We start from the raw sequence: 27,205 nt of genomic DNA on the forward strand, positions 1-27,205 counted from the left end.
GCCCGGCTCCGCACTAAGGCACACGGCGAGATGTTAATCCGGCGGCGTGTCGACCTTATACGCCAGCTGGTAGACGAAATGGGTCTCGTGCTGACAGTGACCCTGGTCAGGTCAGACGAAAATCGCGCAGACGCCCTGACACGGGTTCCGAAAGAGTGGCTGAGGCATGACACATCAGGGCCCACGGCAGTCGGCACGGCGGTGGCCGCCGACACGGGAGCGGCAGTCGGCACGGCGGTGGCCGCCGACACGGGAGCGGCAGTCGGCACGGCGGTGGCCGCCGACACGGAAGCGGCAGTCGGCACGGCTGTGGCCGCCGACACGGGTGCGACCGCGGTGGTCGGCGCGGCGGTGGCCGCCGGCACAGAAGCGGCGGTGGCGACCGGGGCAACAGTGGACGCCTCTATTGCTGAGCTGCACGAGCGCGCCGGTCACCCAGGGATTCGCCGCACCTGGTATTTCGCCCGTCGTGACATCGCTCCTACCATTACTCGGTCTCAGGTGCGTGCTGTTGTGCATCACTGTGACGTCTGCCGCTCAATCGATCCGGCACCGGTCACCTGGCGTCACGGATCGCTGGAGGTAACGGAGACATGGCAGCGGCTGGCCATCGACGTCACCCACTACCAGCACCAGTCGTACCTGACAGTGATCGATTGCGGTCCGTCTCGGTTCGGTTTGTGGCGGCAGTTGCGTCGGCCGGACGCGGAAAATGTTGTGTCGCATCTGGAAGCGATATTATGCGAACGTGGAGCGCCATGCGAGATTCTTTGTGATAATGACACTGTGTTTCGTGGACGACATTTTGCGGCGTTCGCGGCGAAATGGGGCGTGGTTTTGCGGTTCCGGGCAGCGTACGAGCCGGGCGGTAACGGTATTGTTGAACGGCATCACCGGACAGTTAAGGTTATTGCCGCTCGAAAGCAATGCTCAATCACAGAGGCCGTGCACCTATACAATGTGTCGCCCCGCGACAGCGACAGCGCCAGTGATGCCCCCGTCGGTCGGATTTATCGCTACACAGTGCGCGACTGTGTCGGGTCAGCTGGTCGTCAGCTGCCGGTCGGTGACAGTGACGGTCAAGGGCGCAGCCAGGGAACGGACGGCCGTGGGAATGGCCGCGAGGGATCGGACGGCTCGGAGCCGGCGGCGCCGCGCGGGACGGGCGAGTTCGCCCCTGGTGACGCTGTGTGGGTCAGGCGCCGTGGCACGCGATGCACGGACGTGTCTGAACCTGGTGTTGTGTCCTCAGTAGTTTCTCCACAGGTAGTAGTAGTTGATGGCACCCCTCATCATGTTAGAAACGTGCGACACCGCACCGTCAACGTGAGCGATAACTGTTCGGTTGACGACACAGAGGGTGCCGAAAATGAGCTGCCACTTTTAGTATCCGCGCAGCCACATAATGCTGATTCTGGTCCTGGCCCCGTAGTGAGTGTCATGTCTGATGTCACGCCTCGCACTGAATGCACTCGTGCTAATGATGCTTCCAATGACGATGGACCAGGAGTCGTTGCACCACGAACCCTGCGGCGCACCGAGCGGGAGAGTCGCCCGGCACAGCGCTATGGAACACCGGTGTATTATTAGGTACTCGCCTTGTTATGTTGTGTCATGTTATGTGTATTTTTGTGTTGATTATGGATTTGTGATCTTGTAGATCAGGGGGGTGTGTAACTGTATCGGTCTGGCCCGGACCCGGGCTGGGTGGACGGGACTGGGGTCGGACTCGGCCGACGCGGGCCCATGTGCCGGCCATGTGTCTCCCCGGCGGCGACACGCGGTGGACGGGAGCCGCCCGGGCCGCGGCAGTGTGAGGTCGGCGATAGCCCGTGGTGGGTGAGCGACCGTGTGGAAATACATACAGAAACTACAGTTTCTTACAAACTTCGAGCATTCATTTAGGGGGTGCATTGCCTCGCACCACATGCAAGACATCGGCTGACTGGCAGCTTCCGATTGGCCCACTTTAGCCGCCAAAGTGTATTGTTTTGATGGTCCGCTCCTTTGCCTCCTCTCCGGTTGTTCTCCAGCCATAAATAAGTGGCGACCAAACAGAGGATTTGTTAATATCCTGGTTTCTTTCTCTACAAACTCTACTAAATCTTTAAATACTACCATCCTGTTTCTTTGCTCACTCACATCGTCAGCGAGACGACGCCACCCATGCTAGATGTATACCGGCAACTTTTCCAAAATTCGCCGTATTGTTTTAGGATGATCCAACTCAGAAACACCTGCTACCTTATCCGCCATGGAATTGTAACAGGTTCGGAGAGCAATGGAGAAGTCGTCCATGGCGTTAATGTCGTCTACTCTGATTGTTGGCCAGTTCAGTATCCGATCTACCGAACATGCTGCGATTTTATGTTGATTGCCATATCTGGCCTCGAACAAACGTCTAGCTTCTTTGTATCCTTTTTCGGTTGGCATATGAAGACATCCTCTAACTATATCTCGGGGCTGGCCTGTTGTGTACTGTTCCAAATAATACAGTTTTTCATCTTCGTTTTGAACCTTATCGCATATGAGATGATCGAAGGCGCGTATAAAAGACCTGTAAGACCAGACATCACCGCCAAATTTCTCAATTTCCACTCGAGGTATACTGTTTCTTTCAGCCAGTCGTAACATTTGAGTGAACGTATCATTCGATGAAGTGTTTAAATTTACAATTGGTACTTCCTGCTTCGGTGCTGCTGTAACACCACATTCTTCCGCTTGATGGTGCTCTGGAGACTCGCTTTTTACCACGGTCTGATGAACAGCAGCTGACTTGATGTTAGCCGAATTGTTAATGCCTATTTGGTGATCGAAATTTGCTTTGAATTTACCAAATTCTCGTTCGCGTGCCTTGGATTCAACTATTGCCATCTCAAGCTCAAGTCTCTCTCGTTGTAAGTCTAAGTCCAGTTCACGCTGTCTAGCGGCTCTAGTCTCTTCGGTTAATCTCTGTTTCTCGGCCAATAACATTACCTTTGCTTCCAAACCAGCTCTATTTGCGGCAGCATCAGCCTGCCTAACGAAAAGGGATTCTTGTTTATTGTTTATTTGTTTATTTACTGGCATAGCGTCCACAGGCAAAGCCCCACTTACGGATGCAGTCGCACACTGACAATAACAACCACTCACACACACTGGATGGAAATAAATATGAGTGATAACACTGATCAAAATCCAAATAAATTAACAAGATGGCAAGAGCCTAAAAGTAAACCGACAGGCAACAGCCTAAGAATATAGAAGACATGAGCAAAAGCCTAAGAGAATATACAAGTATAGGCACCTGGCTAATGAGCGAGGCTAAAAGTATACTGACATGAGAAATCCCCTAAAAGTAATCAGCACAGGCAATAGCCTGTAATCCTAAAAGAGTGTAGGTATAAGCAAGAATGACAGTGGATGAAATAAAAAGACAAAAAAGACGAAAAATGAGCGTAGACAATGACAATGAGAATAAAACCGGTAACGGCTAGTTGCTACATGAGGAGCTATATCAATGACCTTAGGCTAAGTATGTTCCCTGGTCGTCAGCAAATTTGGCTATCTCCGACCTTAGCCTGCAGCTAGGCATAAAGAAATCGGCCTCGGGGCTGCTGTGGACAAGCGAGTTCACGTGCTGGGGAAGACGAATCAGAAATCCTCGCTTCACAGTGTCCACTCTTCCGCGCGGCACATGAAAGAGCTCGGGACGGCGCGTGCGACGGCCGGGTGCCGATAGAGAAAACATGGCCAAGATGTTGGGACAGTCCAAGCGACCACTGAACACGGAGCGCATGTAGTTGATGTCACACTGTGTGAATCGTGACCTCACTGATTCGCAGCCGAACAGTTTAAGCAGCGATGCATAGTCAAGTGAAGGGCACCTCGCCTGTGTCCGGGCGCCCAGCCACATGAGAAAACGGTGCTGTAGTCGCTCTAATCGGCGCAGGTGGGTGACAGCGGCACCCGACCAGATAACACAGCCGTATTCCATTACGGAACGCACGTGCGCCTTGTAGGCGGTGAGGGCTGCGACACAGTCGAACTGCGCTCGATGCACCCGTGTCGAGACCTGCATGCTCCTCATCAGCAAGCCCAGCATGCGGTTCGACTTCGAGACTATAGCGTCAACATGGTCTGCGAAGTTAAGCTTGCTATCTAAGATGATACCAAGGTCACGCACGCTAACACACCTTTCGAGCTGGTGACCGTCCAGCGCGTATGAAGCGACATGAGGTGATGAGCGCAAAGTGAAGGTGATGGTCTTGCACTTGGCCGGGTTGAGCTTCAGGTGCCAGGTCCTTGACCACCGGCTGAGACGGTCCAAGTCAGCCTGAAGGGCGTGGGCATCCTCAGGAGAGGACACACGGTGAAAAATTTTGACGTCGTCAGCGTATGACAAGCAGGATGACCCGATGTGTTTAGGGAGGTCAGCGACAAAGTTCATCGACATTCTGATATCGATGAACCAGTTTTTGCGGAGTGCACCGAACTAGAGGCATAAGAGACACTGGCTGGGGGGATCCATGTGATCGCAAGGCACCTCGCAGTTGCGATCAAACGTAAGTTGAATCGGAACAGATATTGGAGGGATCCATCACATCGTAGGCTAAGTAGATACGCAAGTTGTATCGCAAATGGTGAAGATACGAACTAACTTTACGAATCTTCTCGGTCGATCGGAAGGCCGATCGTAGCGAAGCTTTACCTCTTTCTCAAGAGAAAAATATAAGAAATTTTCAAAATTTTCACAAAACCGAAATATATGTTAAACAAATATGGTTGATGAACACGTGTGCAAAATTTGAAGTCGATTTCTTCAAAAATGGCTGCGCTACAGCGTTTTAAATTTACACGTTGAAAACGGTCACTTTCACGTCATTTTTGTAATTATTTTTTTTCAATTTTGAAATTTAAAAAATGTTTTGGGCAATTTTTCGCGTTAATTGCGAAAATCTGACCAAAACATGTATCGCACCATCAATGATCCGATACGCCATCAGAGGCCGCGCCGCGGACAGGTGGGCGCGGCGATACCTAGGCCGCGTGGGGGTTACACTGGTGTTCGGGAAGGGCTATGTCAACGCGAGGCAGGCCGCGGGGGAGCCGGTTGCGGCGCCGGTCCGTATTTGTCGGCGCCTAGCAGTGCAGCGGTGCGTTTATGGCGGGGGGAGGGGAAGCGGTGTAGTGTCGGCAAGGCCACACACAGGAGAGGGCACACGGGCCTCCCCCCCCCCCCATTCGAGTTGGGGCCCCTAATCTTTAGACCGCCGAAGACCATGTAAACTGAGCTGAAATAATGATTAAAAAAGACCGGGAGGGCCCATCTCGTTCCCCAGCAGGCCCATACGAGTCCATAAATGCCCAGTAGCGCAGCCAGGGGTATTGTGGTGAAGTTTCAATGGCCCTCAAAAGACCTCAAAGGGCCCACAGATGGGTTCACCGGGTCCTCAGATGGTCTCGAAGGGCCCTCGGTTAGCGTCAAATGGCCCTCATCTGGTGTCAAAGGGCCCTCAGATGGCCAAATGAAGGGCCACAAGATGGCCTCAAAGGGCCCTCAGATGGGTTCAAAGGGCTCTCAGCCAACGTTAAACCTACCTCAGAAGACCTTAAAGGGCGTGAAAGGGCCCTAAACCTGCGTCAGAGGGCCCTGAGCTCGCGTCAAACGACCCTCCGAAGGCCTTAAAGAGTCCTTAGCTTGTGTCAGAGGGCCCCCAGCTGGTGTCAGTGAGCCCTCCTCAGCTGGCGCCAAAAGTCCATCTGAAGGCCTCAAACGGTCGTCAGCTGGAGTACAACGGTCCTCAGATGCCGTCACGCGGCCCTCAAAAGCCTCAAGGAGCCCTTATAAGGTCTCAAAGGGCCCTCATTTGGACTCAAAAGGCCCTCCGCTAGCGTTAACCGGACAGAAGGCCTTAAAGGGCCCTTATCTGGTGTCAGAGGGCCCCCAGCTAGTGTCAGAGGGTCCCCCAGCCCTCAGTTGGCGCAAAATGGCCATCAGAAGGCCTCAAACGGTCCGTAACTGGAGTCCAACCGCAACGGTCCTCAGGTGGCGTCAAGCGGCCCTCAAAAAGCCTCAAAGGCCGCTTAGAAGGCAGCAAAGGGCCCTCCTATGACCCCAAAGGGTCCTCTGCTGGCGTCAAACGGACCTCAGAAGGTGTCAAAGGGCGTCAAAGGGCCCTGAGCTCGTGTCAAATATAAAAGCGCCCTTAGCTGGTGTCAGAAGGCCCCCAGTTGGTGTCAGCGTGCCCTCAGCTGGTGTCAGAGAGCCCTCAGTTGGCATCTACTGGCCATCAGAAGGCCCCAAACGGTCCTCAGATGGCGTCCAACGGTCCTCAGCTGACGTTAAGAGGCCCTCAAAAAGGCCTCAAAGACCCCTCGGCTGCTGAAGAGGCCCTTAGCCTCAAAGGAAACTCAAGAGACGTTAAACGACCCTAAAAAGGCTTGAAAGGGCCCTCTGCTGGTGGCAAAGGGCTCGCATCAATAACAGCTTTGTCAAAAACGGACCTGAGAGACCTTGCCGGCCACTGGTTATAAGGGACTCCTGTCTCTTGCAGTAACCTGAGTGGCCCACGTTTACTGAGGGGCCCCTGGTTATTGAAGGAGTCCCTGGTTACTGGAAGGACCCCTGGTTATCAGAGGGTTCCCTGGTCACCTGGCTGGTCCCTGATCAATTGAGACCTCCCGATCATCTGAGCGCCCCCTGATTGCCTTGGTCTTAGCGTTGGCGTACAGTTTAAAGTCGTCGGCACACTGCGGCCTCCTCTTTCTCAACAAGTCCCTCTATTTCTTCTGCAGCGAGGGCGATTTCGTCAAAATACTCCTCCATCGCGAAGCCTCGTGCGCAGACGCAGTCTTCGGGGCGCTCGCTGCGCCAACTCTTGACGCCAACTGACGGGCTCCAAATGGAACAGATGGACTCCGAAACGAACGTGGGAATGCCGACACATGATCCCTCCAAATTTACAGAGGAGGAGATGTCCCTGACAGCCCATTTGCAATAGGGGTCACTTTTACACTATAGACGTATGGGGAATTCGACCTTATCGACATGGTACTACGAGGTCAGCTGATCTGCTTGGCATTTAAATCGTAGTAAAACTGGCATTTAAACGCTGCGAAACAACTTACGTACAACGTAGCTCCGATTTGCCGCTCTTTCTTTTTCATCCCTCCGATTTTCTTCCGATCAAGAGAAGTTTCGTACCGAGAGAAGTTTCGCAGCCACGTCCGATATAACTTACGATAGCACGGATCCCCCCAGCCACTGTCTCTCGGCTGAACAATCGGGTCTGCCTCGTCGTCAGCGATAGAATTGCTCGAATCATCTGCTCTTAGCGAGCGCGTAGAACCAGGTGCCGTGGAATCATTACCGGCATTTTCGTCCGATACTGCTGCCCTTAATCTGCGAATAAGGGTCTTCTTGGTACCTTTGTAATTTAGACCCCTTCGACGCAACTCTTCACGTACTATTGGTCTCAAGATAAGGGTCCAGGCGGCCTGTAGGTTTGATGCGGTGAATACCCTCACCCTCGCCACAGCTGGAGTGGGGGTAGGGGAGGGGGTGCGTTCGGCCCGAGTCTGACAGCGGGGTCGCTCGCCGCAGTGTGGTGTCTAGCGGTGCAGTCGGAATCAGGCGGAATTATGCCGGCGGCGGTAACCGGTCGAAGGGCCTGGCTCAGTCGCGTCTCGAGACGATTTACCGAGCAGGCTGTCAGCGATAGATGGGAGGGGGTGTGGTCAGGGCGCTGTTGGATCACCAAATCGGCATGCTGTCAGTGTGCTGGCGTTTCTCATCTTCTCATTGGCCATTGATGAACCACACGTGGTGTGTGCGATTGACCAATGAGAGACTAAGAGACGCCTGTAACTGGCTTCCATATATTGGAAAACCGACAGCAAGCTGAAAACACGACAGTGCATGGGGCGCACTAGCTTTGAAGGTCGCTCCGCAAAAGCCTAACTTTCCATAGGTGAGGGTGACGGGTGTTACCTACCTCAGACTTCTTGCGATTGCGCTCAACAAGGCAACCATGGAAAGCTGAAAATAGCACACCTGACTTGATTCAAGCCGATTCTCTGGTGACACCAACGACCAATTACATTGTCAATTCTCGTCGAGTCACTGACCTTTGACGTCATAAAAGAATTCACTCGGTCCTAAAATATTGCGGCTTGGCAACTCCGTCATTGTTAGGTCAACTTTTGCAGATAAATAAAATTCACAGGACTTCATATTCTTCCGAGACCTTGCAACTTCACTGTCTCGTAATTTTCTATAAAGTTCACGTAAATCTAGGTCAATGACGTGAGCTCACCATCGTAATTCAACAAGGAACAAGGGACATATTTAAATTTATTTTGATGACAAAAAATGATTTAAGACTATCGTTTGCACATGGAGTCGTGCTCGTATCGCTTCACTCCGTGCAAGATATATGCTCAACTTTTGCGTTTTGAACCATGTGCAATGTCATAAACGACATTATATAGATATTGGAGCTTTTTTGTCATTAACTACCGTTCCAACTGAAAGACTGATTATATATTGAGACGCTTTTTCGGGGGGTGTCCGGTCACGACACTGACCTTGACCTGACCTCCACCAGAAAGTGACCTTAACCGTACCTGATGGTCTTATAACCAACACCATTGAGTTGGAAATGAAAAACTGGCCACAAAACATGCATCGCACAACCTTAGTAAAGTTTATATATATCCAACTGATTATATATTAAACCGCAAGTAAGTAGAACAAATCTTTTAAACGTCGAGCCGTTAGGCGAGACGATTCCCTGATTTAAGAATTCTGGAATCGTTGTATATTCATCGTCTGAGGCCGCAAATCAACGACATGTCCTCGGCGTATCCACTACGTATCACTGCTTAACTGTGTACAGAAATCAGTTGTGTCGCTCGAAGAAAACTTGCTTCTCCGTGCGGCAGACCTCGGCCAAGACCTTCGCTCCGTGCACATCCTTGTATGGAATCAACTTTTGTGGATTCTTCAGCAAAGGAGCCTGTATTCTTCTTGCGGGTGCTTGCTGTAGCGCGAGCCACTTTTCGTCACTCAATATCACCCTTTCGAACCATTCTTCCGCTTCACTGAGCCGTGAGCCAAAAGGTGCACGCTTCCAGCCTCGACACCATGCTGTCAGGGTAGATGACGGTCATTAGGATCGGGCGATAATGTTTCCAGTTCAGTTTCTTTTTGTGGATGATTGTCCATCTTAGAGATGTCAATCGAATACCAACTTTTTGGCATACCGATACCAAACCGATACCAACTTGGTATTTGCCGTTTCGAGGCTAACACATTTGGTATTTTGTTGGTAGGTATTGTGAGTCCTCGCTAATGTAAAAGAAACTGTGACTTTAGTAAAAAGTTGGTATTTCCCTGATATTCCCAAGTCGGTTCGGTTTCGGTATTTTCCCACGGTTCCTGTTGGTATTTGGTTTGGTATCGGTATCACGACTTTCTGTAATTGACATCACTAGTCCATATATTTAAAAATGCCTTCCCAGGGTTTCTTAATCCATTGCGAACGTGAATACTGGACAGATTATTAAAACATTGCTAGACTCTCATTACATTCGAGCAACTGAACAAGATCCCAGCACCCCTGGTCACTCTGCAGTCTGAATTTTTCCTGCTTGGACTTCACCGTTTAACTTCAAGCAACTCAAGTTGCGGAGCGAACTCAAAGTCCAAGACCCTTGATGAACTGAACGCTGCCGTGTGTCGTCGAAGGCCTCGTCTGCACGATGGCCGGCGACCTTTTGGGGCTCCAGCGGGGGCTTATTATTCGCTAATGAACACCCTGCACCTTGCACCTGTGCACGTGACCTGACCTCAGAGGTCACATGTAGCTCTGACACTTTTAACTTGATTGTGAATCGCTGGGTGTTGTTTTTGTTTGCAAGGCTTTAAGCTTAATTATGGGTGAAACGGCGGCGGGGGTCCAGCAACCCCCCCCCCTCCCCACTCTAGACCCCTCTCGGTATTCAGAAAGCCAATAGGTCAGACGAGGAATAACGGATACAACGACAACGAGATACGTGCACTCTTGAAATATGTTTGTTCCGTGCATGAATTTGATTTTTGAGAACGTTTCCTTGTCTTGTTTATAAGCTGAAATCGCCAATCAGCCTATATGCATTACCTAGCTGCATTGCTTCGAGTCCCATCGGTGGGAATGGCTTCTATACTCTACACTATTAGTGCTTTCTTGGAATGATATCACGTTCGATAGAAGTATAAAGCGAACACATAGCGAACGGGGCGAGAGTAACACTTGACATACTGTTTACTGGTTAACCCTGGCCGAAGCTTTTACAATGCAGTTATTGAAATGAACTGTTCAACAGTTGTTCAGTGCAATCAGGGTTGTATACGACTCAATCAATAGCAATCAATTCAATCACGACAAATTTGGGAAACCAATCAAATCAATAGAGTCAGAGCAGTTTTCGGGAATTGATTCAATCGACTCAAACGCGACAATGAAAGGAATCAATCAACTCAATCAAACGACTCAAACCAAGACATACATTAGGTTTTTTGCCCCACCATGTTGGAAAAGTGTCCATAGCAGTCTGGTGTACCTACCTACCTACCTACCTACCTACCTACCTACAGAAGAAACATAAAAATATTGTCATTTAAAATTATAAATTGCCATGCCATTCAAAGATTCTATGTAATAAGGAAGGATACCTAGTGATGGACAGGTGGATCATGATATTGAGGTTCAATGGGTAGCATTGGAGCAGAAGTTTCATTTAATGGGTGCAAAATAACCCAGTAGTTGACTCGCCCCTTAACCCAAATCACCACCTTTCACCTAAAAGTTGTCAATTTAATTTTGGCCATATTCCAGCTAAGTCATCAGGCCATCTACCCCATGTAAAGCCCCTGTCTGTCTCTTATGTGAGTTATGCGGAGCTCTTCTGAAATGAACCTTTAACATAATGAACCTAGCTAGGTTTCATGCCACACTGACACCATATGAAAGTCAGTTGGGCAAACTAGACTTTTGGAATCAAAATATGGAGGCATCAATAATTTGATTCTGGTGGGAGGAGCCATGACCAAATATGGGCATGGAATCAATTTTTTGATTCATTTGGGTACACTTTTGACTTCAAATGTATCATTACGGTTGAAAAAAGGCCCATGACGGTGAGATTTTTCTTTATAAAGGTAGAAAAATGTGGTAGGTTTGGAAAAAGTGTTACCTCAAAGCTAAGAAATTGTCCCTTTGGCCTTGTGAATGGGAAAAAGACAGAGCCACTGTCCATCACGTAAAAGCTGTTTTGAGGAAATCACACTGTATGTTATTTTTGTATCATGAATCACATACTAAACTATCAGTATTTGTGTAAAATGGCAAAATGAAATTTTTAAACCCCTAATTATCATTGTTGTAGTGCTTTTATATTATTTATATGGTTTTTACCTGTTGCTTCAGTTTTTGTATTCTTGACATTTAAAAATTGTGAATTGTTATCAAATGTAGTGAAGGTTAAGTACAACAATGCCATAGGTATCTGTTGTAGTGCTGAGGATACCACTAAATGAGAATAATAGCAAGATAAATGCTGTATTCTTGCAAGTCATTGTTGCCTATCTGTTAACATTACCTGTGAATCAAAATAATGATTAGCCAGCTGATGGGGAATCAATATTTTGATTATCTGTTTAAAGTGAACCAATTCCTTGATTGCCTTTCACTACCTATAGAATTCAAATTGTTATGATAGGAGCAATATTATTTTGCTTAGGAGATAGTTCCAGCATTTCTGTTCAAGATCAGGCATGCTCCTTCTTGAAACACTCTCTTATTTTTATGTGATTGGTAAGTTAGAAATGGTCTGCATTTATGCCCAAATATGGTCATAAGGAATCAATCTTTTGATGCCTCCATATTTTGATTCCAAAGGTCTAGTTTGCCCAACTGAAGTGTTGAAAATGTGCTACAAATTTGACAACTTCATTAGGTATGCTTTATGAAGACAGCAGGAAAGCAGGTAGGTACCTACTTACCTGCCTAGATGTGTCACTGGCTACCAACAGTACCAACGAAGGTAGATAGGTTATATGTGAAGAATTCAAAACATTTTATTGCAATACAATTTGAAACTGTTAGGACTGGGGGATAGGGATGAGGATTAAAAATACATTGAAAAGGAAATGGAGAGGACAGGGACTCTGGAACCACAGGATAAGTTAAGGACAAAGGAAGTAGGAACAAGGCAAGGAAAATTAAAACGCGAAAACGGCACGGTGCGACTGCGAAAAAAAACAAAGAAAACGTTTTGCCATCGTTTTGCCAACAATGAACAAGTATGCTAAGCTTTTATAAATACTTATTCTACTTCTTTGATTTTTTGGTAAGATGACGTCATTGATAATCGTGAAGTATGGTAGATTATCATAAAATAAATCGGTTGTACACCAATTTCGTTTTAATTATGATTTCATTTGAAATAAAACCACTTTATAATATTCAGTAAAATATTTTAAGGAAAATGAAATATATTAAATATGTTATGCTTAGGCTCTCAGGAGAAAAGGATCAACAAACGTTCTGCTGCAAATTTAACAATGCAGCAAATTTAGCGAGACGAAAACGGCGCTTTTGTTTCAGTTATTTTTGTAGAGGTTTCAGATATTTATAGAGTTCAGTGGGTTGTTTCTGAGGAGATGTGGATATGTGAATTATTAATTAATCACACTTTATTAGTATATAGGGCCTTGCACTTTATCATCTGGATTAAAAAAAAAAACGTTTCCTGCTGAGTGCAGAAAGGTAGGTAGGTGCATCGCCAGGTTCCATAGATATATGCCAGGTTCTATCACCAGGATTGGAGCAGTTATTGCAGTTGAAAGTCAAAGTTGGCTGTTCATGGTTAGGCCCTGTTCTTTATTTGGCCATCTACCCCATAATGCAGTTGTGATGACAAACAGTTTTCAGTGTAGTTTTGTGATCTTTGATGTCATCAATTGGTGTCATTATTTTTCGTCAACTAAAACTTATTTGAACTTTCCATTCAATCGACTCAATCATACGAGTCACTCTAATTTTCGGGAATCAAATCAGTCAACCAGTCGCTAAAGTCAAACGAGTCAGTCAACCAGTCATCTCGAAAAGTCAATCGACTCAATCCAATCAACTCAAAATACGCGTTGAATCAAATCAATCAATTCAATCGACTTGATTGGTATACAACCCTGAGTGCAATAAATGAAATTATATGAAACAACTTAGGAAATTAAAAGTTATGAAGGTTGAAATATGCAACCGTTAAGATAATGATATAAATAGTGATTAGTGACGTTGTCAGCGGTATGCCGATCATGACAACATTAATTGCTACGTCCTAAACAAACTGCCACGTCTTGCAGTCTAGGGTGAAACTGCAATGAATGATGTGTGAGCTACATGGTCAGGCATAAGTTTTATCCACTTAAAAAAAAATGTTCTCTCTAAGTTGCTACATAGGGAGAACTTGCAGCCTGAATCGTCATCCCTCAGGTGTAGACACGATTAGGAACCGGAAAGTGCTGTCATAGGAAGTGGACTTAATTTTTGCCGAACCCTGTAGTGTCGTCCTCATGTAGTGTCCTTCATTGTCGAGGCGCTACATGGAGTTAAAATGGCGAGCGGCCCTCCCACCGGAATGGTGAGCGTCCTTCTCTGTCAAACGCGGCGCTAGTTTCCGCCTAAGCTCCGCTGGCCCGCTCAACTGCTATGTCATGCGGCACAGTCTACAAGTACAGGTGACCGGTCGTCGCGAGATCGGAGCTCCGTAGCACCGAGCGAGTGTGGCGGAGGTGGGGGTATTCACCGCATCAAACCTACAGGTCGCCTGGACCCTTATCTTGAGACCAATAGTACCTAACTCTGAGACCTTCAAATTATCCATGATGCTTATTTACAGCTCAGTTACACATTGCACCTATGTATATAACTGCGGGCATATGCATACATATGAGCCAAAATAAACCGGAATTCTAGATATAGCGCAGACAAAACAAACAAACATTTGTCTACACTCAGGCAGTCCAAACAATTGTCATATCATACCAAAACGGGCAGACATTCCGATGCCCTCGTCTTGAAACGTGTCACCGCTTTGCTATAAGCGGTGTAATTTTTTGGTTTAGACAAATCGTAAATTAAAACCAAAGGCGTGACTGACCTATGTAGTCGGTCGCTGACGTGACCTGGTTTGTGGACGACGTGGACGATGATGTGGACGATGATACCGACCACCGAAGAATTGGTTCGATGATGCCGACTGCCGAAGAACTGGATGGATGATGCCGACTAGAATCTGGTGCTGATGTCGAGATTCTTGAAACTGTTGCGCCCGCCAGTGACTTGTAAAACTCGTGTAGGAAAACTCGCTGTTAACTTCTATTTCACGGTTTCTGGAGAACATAAATGAGACACTTTAGATAACATAACTCAACGGACATAAATAAATACAGACAAACTTCTTGCATCAGCCGAAAGCATAAACAAACAAGCATAAAAGGAACATACACTCACCAAGAATGTCGGATTTATAGGCGGGTCGCAAAAATAATTCGTATCGTTCGGTGGCTTCGTTCATCCGTAATGTCGTGTCGTTCTATCGCTTCGCTTTCGTCACAAAATAAACCATATTAATAACCGAGAAAATAACTTAACACTGACGAAATAATGCCAAACCAATTTCCAACTGCCAAATCCAACACAAAACACAGTTTTTCGATTTTAACCTAAATTGCATGCTCCGAGAGAATATTCCAAAATACTAAATCTCGAACTGGCTCATGAGACGCTTTTTCGGGGGGTCTCCGGTCACGACACTGACCTTGACCTGACCTCCACCAGAAAGTGACCTTAACCGTACCTGATGGTCTTATAACCAACACCATTGAGTTGGAAATGAAAAACTGGCCACAAAACATGCATCGCACAACCTTAGTAAAGTTGGGTTCATGTGGTGACCCTTGGTGACCTTTGGTGACCTGACCTGTGACCTGACCTGGTATGACCAGTGACCTCTAATAGCATCTTATGTACTAGACAACTGACGCCCTATCGCTGATTTCGACAAAACCCGTTTTACTCGGTGTTATAGCGCTTTCCCTAGAAGACCCGTGAACGGTGAAACATTTTATCTTTGACCTGCTCTGTGACGTCATCGGTGACCCGAGGTCAATGAAATTTTGTTTCCCTTAACAAATTTGACAGGGCTATCGAACGCAGTTTGAATTTTCCGGATCCGTCCAGTAGTTTTGGAGATACGGAGGGGGGGGGGCAAAAAAATGCCCCCACCGCGTGGAAGGTGGCCGGGAGGCCCACCGCGTGCCGGGTTAAGTCCAAAATTTTGAGTGTATCGGGAAAAAAACAGAAATATGTGAGAGAAGTGGTCTATGTGCACCTACATACCAATTTTTAGAAGAATCGGTTCAAAAATGTGGGAGTTATACAATTTTTTATGACGTCACGACACGCAATTTTTGGAAAAAGTCATTTTTTGGAAGTTCTAGACCTCGTACGGTAACAAAATAGCACCATTCGATTCACCCTGAAAACTGCATCAGATAGACATCTTTTTAGGCCTTAACAAACAGCTTCAAAATTTGACCTCACTTGACCTGACCTCGACCTGAAATTCAATCAGATGTGGTTCATAACACTTATTCAGTGTGCTTATTGAATTCTATGAATAAAATGACCCATAAAACATGTGTCGCACATGCCCTTTTCTATACTTCGTTTTTGGTGACCTGACCTGACCTTGACCTTGACCTTTGCATGACATTGTATGCAACGAATATTGTCTTAGTAGCCTAAGAACACGTTTTGGGCAATCAGTCTCAGTCCATTCTTCGGCAACTACGGTGCAAGGCCGATACCGTAGAAACTTGCATTTTGTACCCTTGACCTGACCTTGACCTGACCTCTGACCTACTAAAGAAAAAAGGCTCTAAAGATCTGTCTTGTTGAGAGCTTGCGATTGCCGTTTTCCCCGTCTTTTTACGACCATTGGTTCGGAAGTTAGAAAGGGGGGACAGAATCTGCCCCCGTAGCCTTTCTCATAAACATTTTCTTCTATTACTGGTGTATAGTAGAATAGTGATTTCAAGTTTACTTATCACTGTTGCCCTCTGTCTCATAAACCAGTATAACGCCTTTTGGGGCGACTAACGGAGCGAGCGAGAGAGTGGGCCTTGCACGTGCGAAATTGCGAGGGGCTACCTCCAACTGACTTGTGCACGGCACCCTACTAACCGGTCTCTACCGATGTGCCAAATTTGAGCACAATCGGCCCAGCTGTTCTCGAGATCTGGAAGCGACATCCTGCACGTGCGCACGTGCAAAATGGGTCCCGACTGACTTTTGCACGGCACCCTACTAACCGGTCCCTAACTGTGTACCAAATTTGAGCGCAATCGGTCGAGCCGTTTTCGAGATCTGGAAACGACACCTGCACGTGCGCACGTGCAGCAGCACCCCAACTCTGGCACATGGATATGCAGTGCCTAGTGGGTATCTATCTACATGCCAACTTGCAGCGCAATCGGCCTAGTAGTTACCGAGATATTGCAACTATTACAAAACTGACACCTCTTCGTTTTGCACGTGGCACGCATGGACGCGGGAACCATGGGGGCAATGGGGGCATTCTGCCCCCACAACTTGAAGGCTGTGGGGGCGACGCCCCCACAACTTGAAGGCGTGGGGCGACGCCGCCCCCACAACTTTACTGAATATTTTCGCTAAATATTTTGTTTTTGTTTAAGCTTTAACCCGCGCGGGGCTGGGGGGTAAATTTTACCCCCCTCGCGAATTTTTGCAATATCTCAAAAACGGCGACGCCCAGCGCCGCCAACCTTTCATTACCTTTTCGTACATCAATTTGACACGTTCCCTGAAAATTTGAGCGAAATCCGTCGGAAAATTCTTGAGAAATTGACGTTTTAGTGACGTCATGTTCGCCATTTTCGCCTCAAAAACGGCAAAATTTCAAACGCCGCTAACAACTTCATTTTTAAAGGGATCAAGGCGTAACAAAAAAGGTTATACGTAATTCTACTTTGTCTATCAAATGGCTATCTCGGTTCTTTGAAAACTTTGGATTTTGGCCCAAAATTTTCCCAAAAAACTGACTTTTTTGGAAAAATAATGACAAAATCCAAAATTTTGAGTGTATCGAAAAAACGGAATATATGTCAGAGAAGTGGTCTATGTGCACCTACATACCAATTTTTAGAATAATCGGTTCAAAAATGTGGGAGTTATTAAACATTTTATGACGTCACGACACACACAAAATTTGGAAAATGATATTTTTGGAAGTTCTAGACCTCGTACGGAAACAAAAAAAGCACCATTCGATTTGCCGTGAAACACTGCATCAGATAGACACCTTTTTAGGCCTTAACAACCAACTTTGAAATTTGACCTCCCTTGACCTGACCTTGACCTGACCTCGACCTGAAATTAATCCAAAAGTGGTCCATATCACTTATTGAGTGTGCCTATTGAATTCTATGAGTAAAATCACCCATAAAACATGTGTCGCACATGCCCTTTTCTATATTTTGTTTTTGGTGACCTGACCTGACCTGACCTGACCTTGACCTTGACCTCTGAATGATATCGTATGCAACGAATATTGTCGAATATTGTCTTGCTAGCATTAGAACACGTTTTGGGCAATCAGTCTCAGTCCATGACTCCATTCTTCGGCAACTACGGTGCAAGGCCGATACTGTAGGAACTTGCAATTTGTACCCTTGACCTGACCTTGACCTTGACCTCAAACTTTAAATTAAGTAAATGATTTTAGTTGTTCGTGATGAGATCTTTCGATTGGCGTTTGAATTTTCCAAATCGGACCATTAGTTCGGGAGATAACAGGGGGGGGGTAAAATTTACACCCCCCCCCCAGCCCCGCGCGTTCGGCTGGAGACCCCAGCCCCGCGCGGGTTAAAATGCATAATTTTGGTAATTTTCCAAAATAAAGTGGCCCAATGCCAAAATAAAAAATGGGGTAGTTTTTTTGGGACCCAAGTTGCCCTCCCCTACACGGCTGGATAAAATGGAATGAAGGCAAAAATAGGTGAGCCGACGAAATTTACTTAGCGTAAAAAAAATATATTTGGTAGCATTGATATGGTGGCGTTCCTCTCATTTCCATTAAAGTGACCATCCCACCTAACATTAGTTTGGGGTTGAGATAGCCACATTGGGGTCCCTAGCTTGCATTTGCCGATTTGGGCACTCACAACGAGAAATGTTTTAACCCGCGCCCCAGTGGCGGTCTCAGCCAACTTCGCCCTAGTGGGGGGGGGGGGGGGCATATGTTACCACCCACCTCTAACTCAAAAACTAAGAGGGCTAGAAAGACGCGGTAAAAAGCAATCGATAGCTCTTAATGCGTACGTTTGAAAGTATTCCAGTCATTTTTCATCTTAGACCAATATTGGGGTCACTGGAGGTCATCAAAGGTCGAAATTTGCCAAACGTCATTATATTTTTCAGAAAACATGCCATTATCTCAGGAACTATGATAGCTAGAAAAATGCATCGAAAAGCAATCGATAGCTCTTGAACTCTTCTTTCATTACATAAAGTCACATCAAAATTGACCTCAGGTCAACGGTTTAGCCTCCAGAGGGCAAAAACTCCAAAAATAGCTGTTTTTACGAAAAGTGTTTTTCGACAATAACTTTTTACTAAAAAAAGCCACGACATTTCTATTGCCAGAATCGTATTCCTCTCGCCGAGACGCATCGAATGAACTATAATTTGATCTTGAAAGGTCAACTTGAAAATTTGACCTCAGGTCAAGGTCATGACCTGACCGGAAAAGGTCATGTTGCATATCAGTCGATGCGTCTCGGCAAGACAAACACAGTGAGACCATCCCCAGCGTTCTATCTCTTTCCAATCGAAAGTTACTGGCAAAAATTTGTTTGTAGCCTCAAATGACCTCGGATGACCTTTCTAGAGGCTATCAGCAAAATAGACACCTTGGTCGTCACAGGTGGTCCAAATCATTGTTATTCTGAAATATTTGGACTGTTCCTATGCGTACACACGGATCTAGAGGCCTTTTCATTTTTCTCCATTGACTTATAATGGAAAGGTCACGTCACTGACCTGACCTTAGGTCACGGATATAAAAAAATCCGAGATATACAAATTGTAGGCGCCCATAACATCATGCAATCCACTAAGTTTAAAACCTCTCTGACAAACACTGCAGGCTGGACATGATTGCAACTTTTTAGGCTTGGTCAGTTAACTTGACCTGGTGACCTGACCTGACATGACCTGGGGTCAAAAATTTCACACATTGTCCAAAATTGATGTACAAAAAGCTACCCCAAGCGGCGCGGCGTTACGCGCCGCCGTTTTTATTTACACGCAAAAAACGCGACAGGGTGCTAACATATGCCCCCCCCCCCCCACACTGCACTGGGGCGAAGGTTAATTCGGAAACATTTAATAACTCAAAATGAATGACCTTTTCCTCGAATATAGAAAGCTTAAATGTCGAAAATGATGTATTTAGGTCATTCATTTTGAGTTATTATAACAATATGTTCCTCGCAAGAGCACTCAACACCATATCTTCAATCACCGGAAACATTTAATTTCAAAGTCTGCAGTTTTTTTTTAATTTTAAGCCGCGCATGACTGTGGTATTTTCTATAACGCGAGTGACTGAGGGGGGCTCTCCAGAGCTCTCCAGAGCCCCCTTCTATCTCCGAAACTACTGAGCCGATCGTCAAAATTCAAACGGCGTCTGATAGCCCTGGAAAAACTATCGAAGAAAACCTATTTTCATTGACCTCGAGGTCACCGATGACGTCACAGGTTAGGTCAAAGTAAAAATTATCGGCATTTTTGCTTGTTTACAATTTAGGCTCTGGCTGCCGACTGACAAGTCCGATCAGGCTCAATTTTTGGTTTACGCACTCCTTGATATATGCCTTAGATACCCTGAGGGTACCGAACTTTTACTTTGAATTTTTCAGGTCAAGGCCATATCATCCTAGGTCACGAAAATTGCATATCATGTATCGGTCACGGTCAGAAGGGTCAAATTTTGAAAATGAAATTTTTCAACACAAAAGGTGCCTATCAGATGCAGCTTGAGCTCAGGAACACGATGGTGCCATTTACATTGCTGAAAGATGTCAGAAACGTACTGCAAAATGGTTTTAAAAAATAAATAGTTGTAAAATTTTGACAATAATGCAAATAACTTGGCTATTTTTGAAGATATTACCTACCATTAGACTTACTAATTGGTTGCGCTTTTGCAACATGAATGAGTATTCTTCCTTTGATAGACCACAGTAGATTCTTGACAATTCTAATTATAACAAAACCTGTGAAATGCTGAGGTCCATATGCTACCCCTACCCTTAGCAATGGAACTTCTACCACAAAATGTATTTTGTAGTGGCTAAGATTGCTGTTATTACAATTCAATAGCCTCTTAGTGTCCAAAGTTTGAATCATATGCTCAGGGTTACTTTTACAGGAAAAGTTGAGAGGGGAAATAAAGTTCGGGGCAAAGGCGGATCCAGGGGCATCTGAAAGGGGGGTGGGCGGCAATGCCATTAGGTTTTTCGTTAGGATGGAGCCCGCAGAACCTTACCTACCCCCAAATCCTATTCTATCCCCGGATTTCAGCCACTTTATTTTGGAAGGTTGCCAAAAAATAATTTTGCTAAAAAATATACTTTGGCTGTAAGGGGCGGGGGAGGTCCCAACTTGACTGCGCCCTTGCAAATGCCAATCAGTAGTATCAACCTATCAGTAGTATCAATAAGTAGTATACCCCGGCCCCAAACATTAAGTACCGCCTTTCTAAAGAGAGAGGTTAACCCGCGCCCTGATTGGAAGTCATTTTGGCCCCATGTGGGTTTTCTTGAAAAGCGAAAATCGGCGGCGCGCAGCGCCGCCAAATTTTTAGTACCTTACCGGGCATCAATTTGAAACCTTCACACAAAATTTCAAGTCTTAGGTCACGTTAGGTCAGGAGTAATTGATGTCAAACTGTTCGAGCAAAAAATGAGCAAAAAACATGAAATTCTTAAACGCTCACAAAAGCTACAGTTAACGAGCAGTTTTAAAGTTCTTTGTGTGGTCGTGCATGTAGAGAAACGGCGGCGCTACAAAACTGCAACCTCTACAACTACAAGGTGGGCAGTGATATCCGAACAAAAACTAATGAAGCACAAAATTTGAATTATTACGATCAGTATTGGTGAGCAGTGAAAATTCCATTGGGAAAGCCGGCCGTGATGAGGCACATTAGTTGCGCCCTGCTCTGCATGCAAAGCAGATGAACGTGAATGCTGCATAAAGAGAAAACAGTTATTTATTACTCAAAGCTTTGATGCCTATGGAACAAAAATAACGTTGTTTTTCCTTCAATGATTCCGGTTTGGAGGATGGTTAAACACGGCCATTGTCATATTGGGACAAAAAGTTTAGAAGTCTGGCCTTGGCGTCGATGAAAAAGTGAAAATAATCGTGAATAAATGGGTCGTTTCTGAAAAATAACACAGATAAAAGGGGGTCCAAAAGGGGGTCACCTTCTTTTTGCGTCAAAGGAGGGGCCATGGCCCGTTGCCCTCCCCCCTGTATCCGCCCTTGGTTCGGAGAGGTCATCCCGTCCCCCTCCGATTTCTACGCCGACGCCTGTACCGATATGTCAGTGAGTGCGAATTGCGACAAGACAAGAGATGGTATGTACCATCGACCATCCGATCGGTTTCGGATCACTAATCTGGAGTTCCCATTGCACTAAACGTAAAATGGTTGGATGGAACCGAAAATTGAAAATTAATAATTATTTAAGCGCCAGCAACGTTGATTGATGACGAGAATCTGATTAACGATGACTATAGAAGCTGAAAAGCGAATTGATTGAAAATGGGCTCAAAAATAAATTTGAAAGGGGGAAATTCCCCCTTCTCTCCCTAGCCGTTCAGACACGATTTGAAAGGGGAAGCGGAATTTTCGAAGGGGTGAAATTCCCCTCTTCCCCCTTTAAAAGTTACCCTGCATATGCTGATATTTTTTTTGTGCAAAATCAAAAGTGCCGGCATGCTACCGGCAAGACATGCCAGATACCACGAAAAAACCGGCGGCAGTAAAAAATTACCGGCATGCCGGTAGTGCGGTAGGGAAATTTTGCAACTCTAATAGCGACGCCGCGCGTGGCGATATCCCTCTGGCGGCCGCCTGCGGAACTACCGCGGACGGTCGCTTGCCGCTTGGTCCTGACCAAGATTCTTACAGATAAGGTTGGGACGCCAGTCACGTGATCCTTTTTTTGCTTTTCCCAACCCTACTCACGATTTTCATAAGCCTTGATTTATCCCTTGCACAGAGGCTTTGTAGTTATTTTAATTACAGAAACTAATTCAATGATATTTGAAATTAAGAACACATTTTAACTCGCCATCTCAAAGAAAAGCGAATTTATTCTCGTTTCATTAATTTAATCAGCTGGCAACCATCACCCATCGTCCTCGATGTAGTCGAACCTGGCGCACTCAGATAGTGTTCGAAATTTGTGACGCCTACTTGTTGCTATGGCGACCGGGAAAAAATTACGATTTTCATTCGTCAGCAAGTGCTTGCGGAGCTGCCGCTCTTATTTTTGAACACAGTCTTTATGCGTCAGTTTGTTTTACGCGTCATATCTGAAACATGTTTCGTGAGGCTCCAAAACCATTCAATTCATCCCCTTCAAAAGAAGTGTTTTGTAACATTTTCGATATGTTTTTTGGGCTTAATTGCTAGCTCCATTCATCCTATCTTGCGTGAGGATAGTCATCACTCGGGGACCAGTCGTTGAAAGCAAGGAACAACGACGATGAGAAGGTCTTGTAAAAAGTCGCAGCGATTGCATTGAGCATTAAATGACAAAAATATTTTTACCCCCCACCGCCTCAGGCGATCACGTGCTGTCACCCACCTGGTCCTGACGGCGGCCGGCTGGCCGGCGAGTCACCTAACCAGTACCCATCGCAGTACCCATCGCCGAGCCGGCCGGATGACGTCACACCACGGCCAATGCCGGCGCGGCGGCACACTGGCCGAGATTGGCATGGTCTTAACTTGGCGAAGAGGCATCGGACGCCAAACCTCTGCTGCAGCTATTTATCACATTTCGTTTTAGTGCATTTTTCTTCCATGTGTATGAGCTATCAAGTCCTTCAAATACCTAATGTGTAGGTGAGCGTGCCTGCATTTAGTGTGTGCTATGCCACGTCAGACATGCTGCCTGGCTTTGTGTCTTCGCGCAAACATTGAAAGGGAGGACGTCATTTTTAAAGTTTGTTAGATGCACTGAAGCAGCTAATGTATAGGAGAATAAAATAGGTATGTGAATATCAAGAAAATCGAAGGGTGCCTATTTTTCAGAAATTTAAAATGTATGTTTTGAATTTTGATTAAGTTCACCAATTAGTTAAAGACGTCAATATTGTTATCCTCAAATTAAAACCTAATCTAGGTAATCCCTCCATTTCAAACTTTGTCGCGTGGTGATATGTCTAAAACTTCAAAGAGTATTACGCTTTAAAATCGATAATGTGCCTTGCTTAAGTCAATGTTTGATGGCGTGTATCTCGGAAACGTGACGTCATGTCTTGATAAAAATGTTCTTTCCTTTTCACATATAGATGAGTAGTTTCACAAAGTTTCGCAAAAATCGGAGTAGGTGAGGTTCAAAATGGTCATTTTGTCCCACTTGACGTGGAATGCCCCTACAGTGGCGGCGGATTCGATTTTGGCGTGGGGGGGCAAGATCCCAGTCGAGATGATGTCATAGGCAGATCCAGAAAGGCGTTTTCGACGCTGTAAGAGACATACCCCCCAAAAAAGTGTCCAAAATCCAAAAAACTCCTCGGATTTCGATTCTTTACGGACTTACTGCTGAACAGCAAAAAGCAAAAAAAAAAATCCTGATAAAAGTGTTATTATTAGGAAACATAAGGTACGTTTTGTCGATTTCGGGCGATGCAGGGGCCAGGGGGAGGGGGAGTAAATATTTGCTTTAAATGCCCGCTCTCTGGATCCACCAGTGGACGATGTAACGCTTTTCGTATTGCTGTATTAGAAAAAAGCTCCAATGGGAAAAATTGTGCCATAACCCGATCGCATATCAGATGTTGAAGAACGGTGCCAAACCTTTTGAAGTAGGCGCGCGCTATTCTTTGCAATGAGGTAACTCGTTACCATTTCCTCTGTTCATTTTACGTTCGATTTCCGTTTAACCTTCCTTTAAAAAGTATTTCTGAGACAGATATCAACTGAAACTAGCTCACAGCGGGAGCTCAAACATTCAAAGACAGTCGGTCGCATCTAAGCATATTGGGACAGCGATCCGCCAGAAACCCTCCCCAAGGCAGTAGTTCGCCAAATAAGCTCACCGAGACGGGCTGTCTCGATGGGTTTATACAGTAAGCCTACAGCAAGGCTTTACTAAGGCCCAAACGCTCGTCAAGCTGGGAACGGAGGGTGAGGGAGCGCGGCGGCGGGCTGAGGTGAAGGAACGGTGGACTGGAACGGGAATCCAGAAGCTCTGGGTGGGGCGTTTCTTTATTAGGGCTTTAGGGTGTGCTGACTGCGGTAAGGTCCAAATTATCACACCAAATTTTGCCACGACATCTACCGGTTCAGGGACTCGAGAATCAGTGGCCAGTAATATCTGCAAAGACGAAGCATTTCCAACCCAGCTTCAGCCTGGTGTCAGGGCGCCTCAGGTGGCTTTAATTACAGTTGCACATACCAAACGACCTCAGTGCAGCCAGTCTGTGGCCGAAACCATTCGGAACAGACTTCAACGAAAAGTGAGACAAGGTTAGTGCTATCGTTAAGTGCCATTATAGACTTGGGCCCCGTTGGCTTGACCCACTGGACGGTGGTAGTTATCGGACGCTGCGGGGCATACTCATTTTTCCAAAATGCCTTAGATTTTGCTTTCGTGTTCATAGGCGGCGGAACGGGGAGGGCACCGGGGCACCGCGCCCCCCTTTGATTTTGGCATTTTAACGTTAGCCCTATGGGCGTTGCATGGAAAGAATGGGACCAAAAGTCGGCAGTGCCCCCCCCCCCTTAATTGAAGGTGTTCCGCCGCTACTGTTCGGGTTTGATGGGCTTTATTCTATAGCCAGCCTTTAGACAGAGGGGGGAGGGGCACTAATGATCAGTGCCCTAACCCTCAAAAGTTTCCATCATTAATTTTTACTTTTTTAATAGTGAAAACTGAAATAAAGCGGATACTGAACTGTGAACATCCAGTTTTAACACTGGCCCCACACAAGCCTCCGAATGCCCAAAGCAGATCTATGATGACTGGCCTTTGGGTGCCATACCATACCGTGCATTGGTCAATGTGGCCAATGCGTACGACCGTGGCTTATTATGAGCGCTCATCAGTCCTAACTACCCGCAAGCGAATGGCTAGCCCTTCCGTTTCCGCTCGCTTGCGATTTGGCATTTATGTAGGTACAAAATAGCGGCAAACGACCACTGAAGGTATGAGTTGCGTCTCTTGCACACTTAAAATATCTCTAAATCGAATCTAAAAAGACAAAAAATGATATAAAGCGGAAATGGTTAGCATTTACACATATTCAAAATGCACCGTTGGACAAACTGTAGGAGCGCATAGCTGCAATATCAGGTTATGTAAATTTTCCCATGTTTAGGGCACAAATTATGGAGGGGCAAGAATATACGTTTGCCCCTCCTCCAAAAGTTTCTTAGGGGACGATGCCTCCTCTGCCATCCCGTATCTGTCGCCCCTGTAAGCGGTCACTGAAGGCCTGGGTTGCCGCTGCGTCACGTTGACGCTTATAATGCCTCCAAAACTAGGTTGAAGAGAGGAAAACTTCAATTGAACGCGAACGCTTGCCATTTAAGAAAGGCAACGTATGAAAGTATGTGGGCATCTGGTTACATCTTCAGATGATCGAACAGAATAATCAGGTATATGGTTTCTTGTCTAAGCTTTGTCACAAATTATGGGGGGGGGGCAAAAAGATACTTTTGCCCCCCACGATTTTGCCAGGGGGGCAGCTGCCCCCCTGCCCCCCGAATCCGCCGCCCCTGTGCCCCTATAAGATCTAACCTGAATCAAAGGGCGTCAAAATTCAGCTCTCTATCGCTAGTGTGTTCCGAATACTGTCGAGAAAAAAAACGTATGAGAGGGGGGAGGCGTCACCACCGTTCACCACTGGACACCACCACCCACAACCGGTCACCATCAGACATCGACAGACACCACTATTCACCGTTAGACACTACTGCTCACCACTGGACACCACCCGACAGCACCTTACCCGTCGTGAAGGTGCAGCTGAACTGGGGCGCTGGCGCGGCGCAGCCTCAGGCCGGCTCCGACAGCCCGGCTCATGCAGCTGCCGGCTGCCGACCAGCACTGCCGCTTGTCGCGGTCGGACCGTTTCCGGCCTTATCTTGCTTAACCTTCCGGACAATGCTAGACCAGTGATAATAAAAGTTTCGCGATATCAGATGCAATTATTAACCAGTAAAACACATTTAGGGTGACAAACGAGCGAGCGAAATGGTAAGCTCTGCACGTTACAAAGTGCGAGAGGGCACTTCAAACTGACTTGTGCATGGCACCCTACTAAATGGTCTAAGGCAGTGTGCTAAAAATTAGGCACAATCAGCCCAGCCGTTCTCGAGATCTCGAAGCGGCACCCTGCACGTGCGCACTTGTGAAATGTGTCCCGACTGACTTTTGCACGGCACCCTACTCAGCCCCCGTTCACGAGCTTCAGAATTCCTTTACCGTGACGTCATCACGGCGCATGAATTTTCCTTCACCCATAGAAATGCATGCAAAGCATGGTGTGTTTCAGGCGGGCTAAGGAGAAATCTAAGGCCTACATGTGTTCAAAAGACGTACCACTAAGCCAATGGATTCGTCTCATTACGATAAATGGGGTTGAAATCGAAAAAATCGGCCTATATTTGACTAAAATGGGCCTATCAAATGGTCCCTGCAACTCATAATGAAGGATTTCCTCTGCGTTAAAAAAATGTTTCTTGTGATTTTTATCAGCTACAGGGGAAATCCTTCATAATTGCTACCAGATTACTACCAAATTCCCTCGCATTTCTGTTGCGCATTGCCTCACAAATCAGAGTTTTGT

General features: G+C 46.4%; 1 protein-coding gene across 2 annotated transcripts in view; it reads right to left on the minus strand.

Annotated features, from left to right (window-relative positions):
- Positions 1–26,569, minus strand: part of LOC122380661 (proline-rich protein 36-like) — a 108,802-nt gene extending 82,233 nt beyond the window's left edge. The window contains exons 1-2 of one of the 2 annotated variants that reach the window (XM_043364024.1): positions 14,538–14,724; positions 14,185–14,416 (exon numbers count right to left, since the gene is read on the minus strand). The gene's annotated coding sequence lies outside the window, so the exon portion shown is untranslated. Of the gene's footprint in view, positions 1–14,184; positions 14,417–14,537; positions 14,725–26,365 lie in introns of those variants that run through there. The other variant, XM_043364023.1, reaches the window with a different exon arrangement.
- Between the last annotated feature and the right edge of the window lie 636 nt (positions 26,570–27,205).

This window comes from Amphibalanus amphitrite, unplaced genomic scaffold (genome assembly GCF_019059575.1).
Source record: "Amphibalanus amphitrite isolate SeventyFive unplaced genomic scaffold, NRLGWU_Aamphi_draft 000103F_arrow, whole genome shotgun sequence".
In the NCBI taxonomy this organism is placed as follows: domain Eukaryota; kingdom Metazoa; phylum Arthropoda; class Thecostraca; order Balanomorpha; family Balanidae; genus Amphibalanus; species Amphibalanus amphitrite.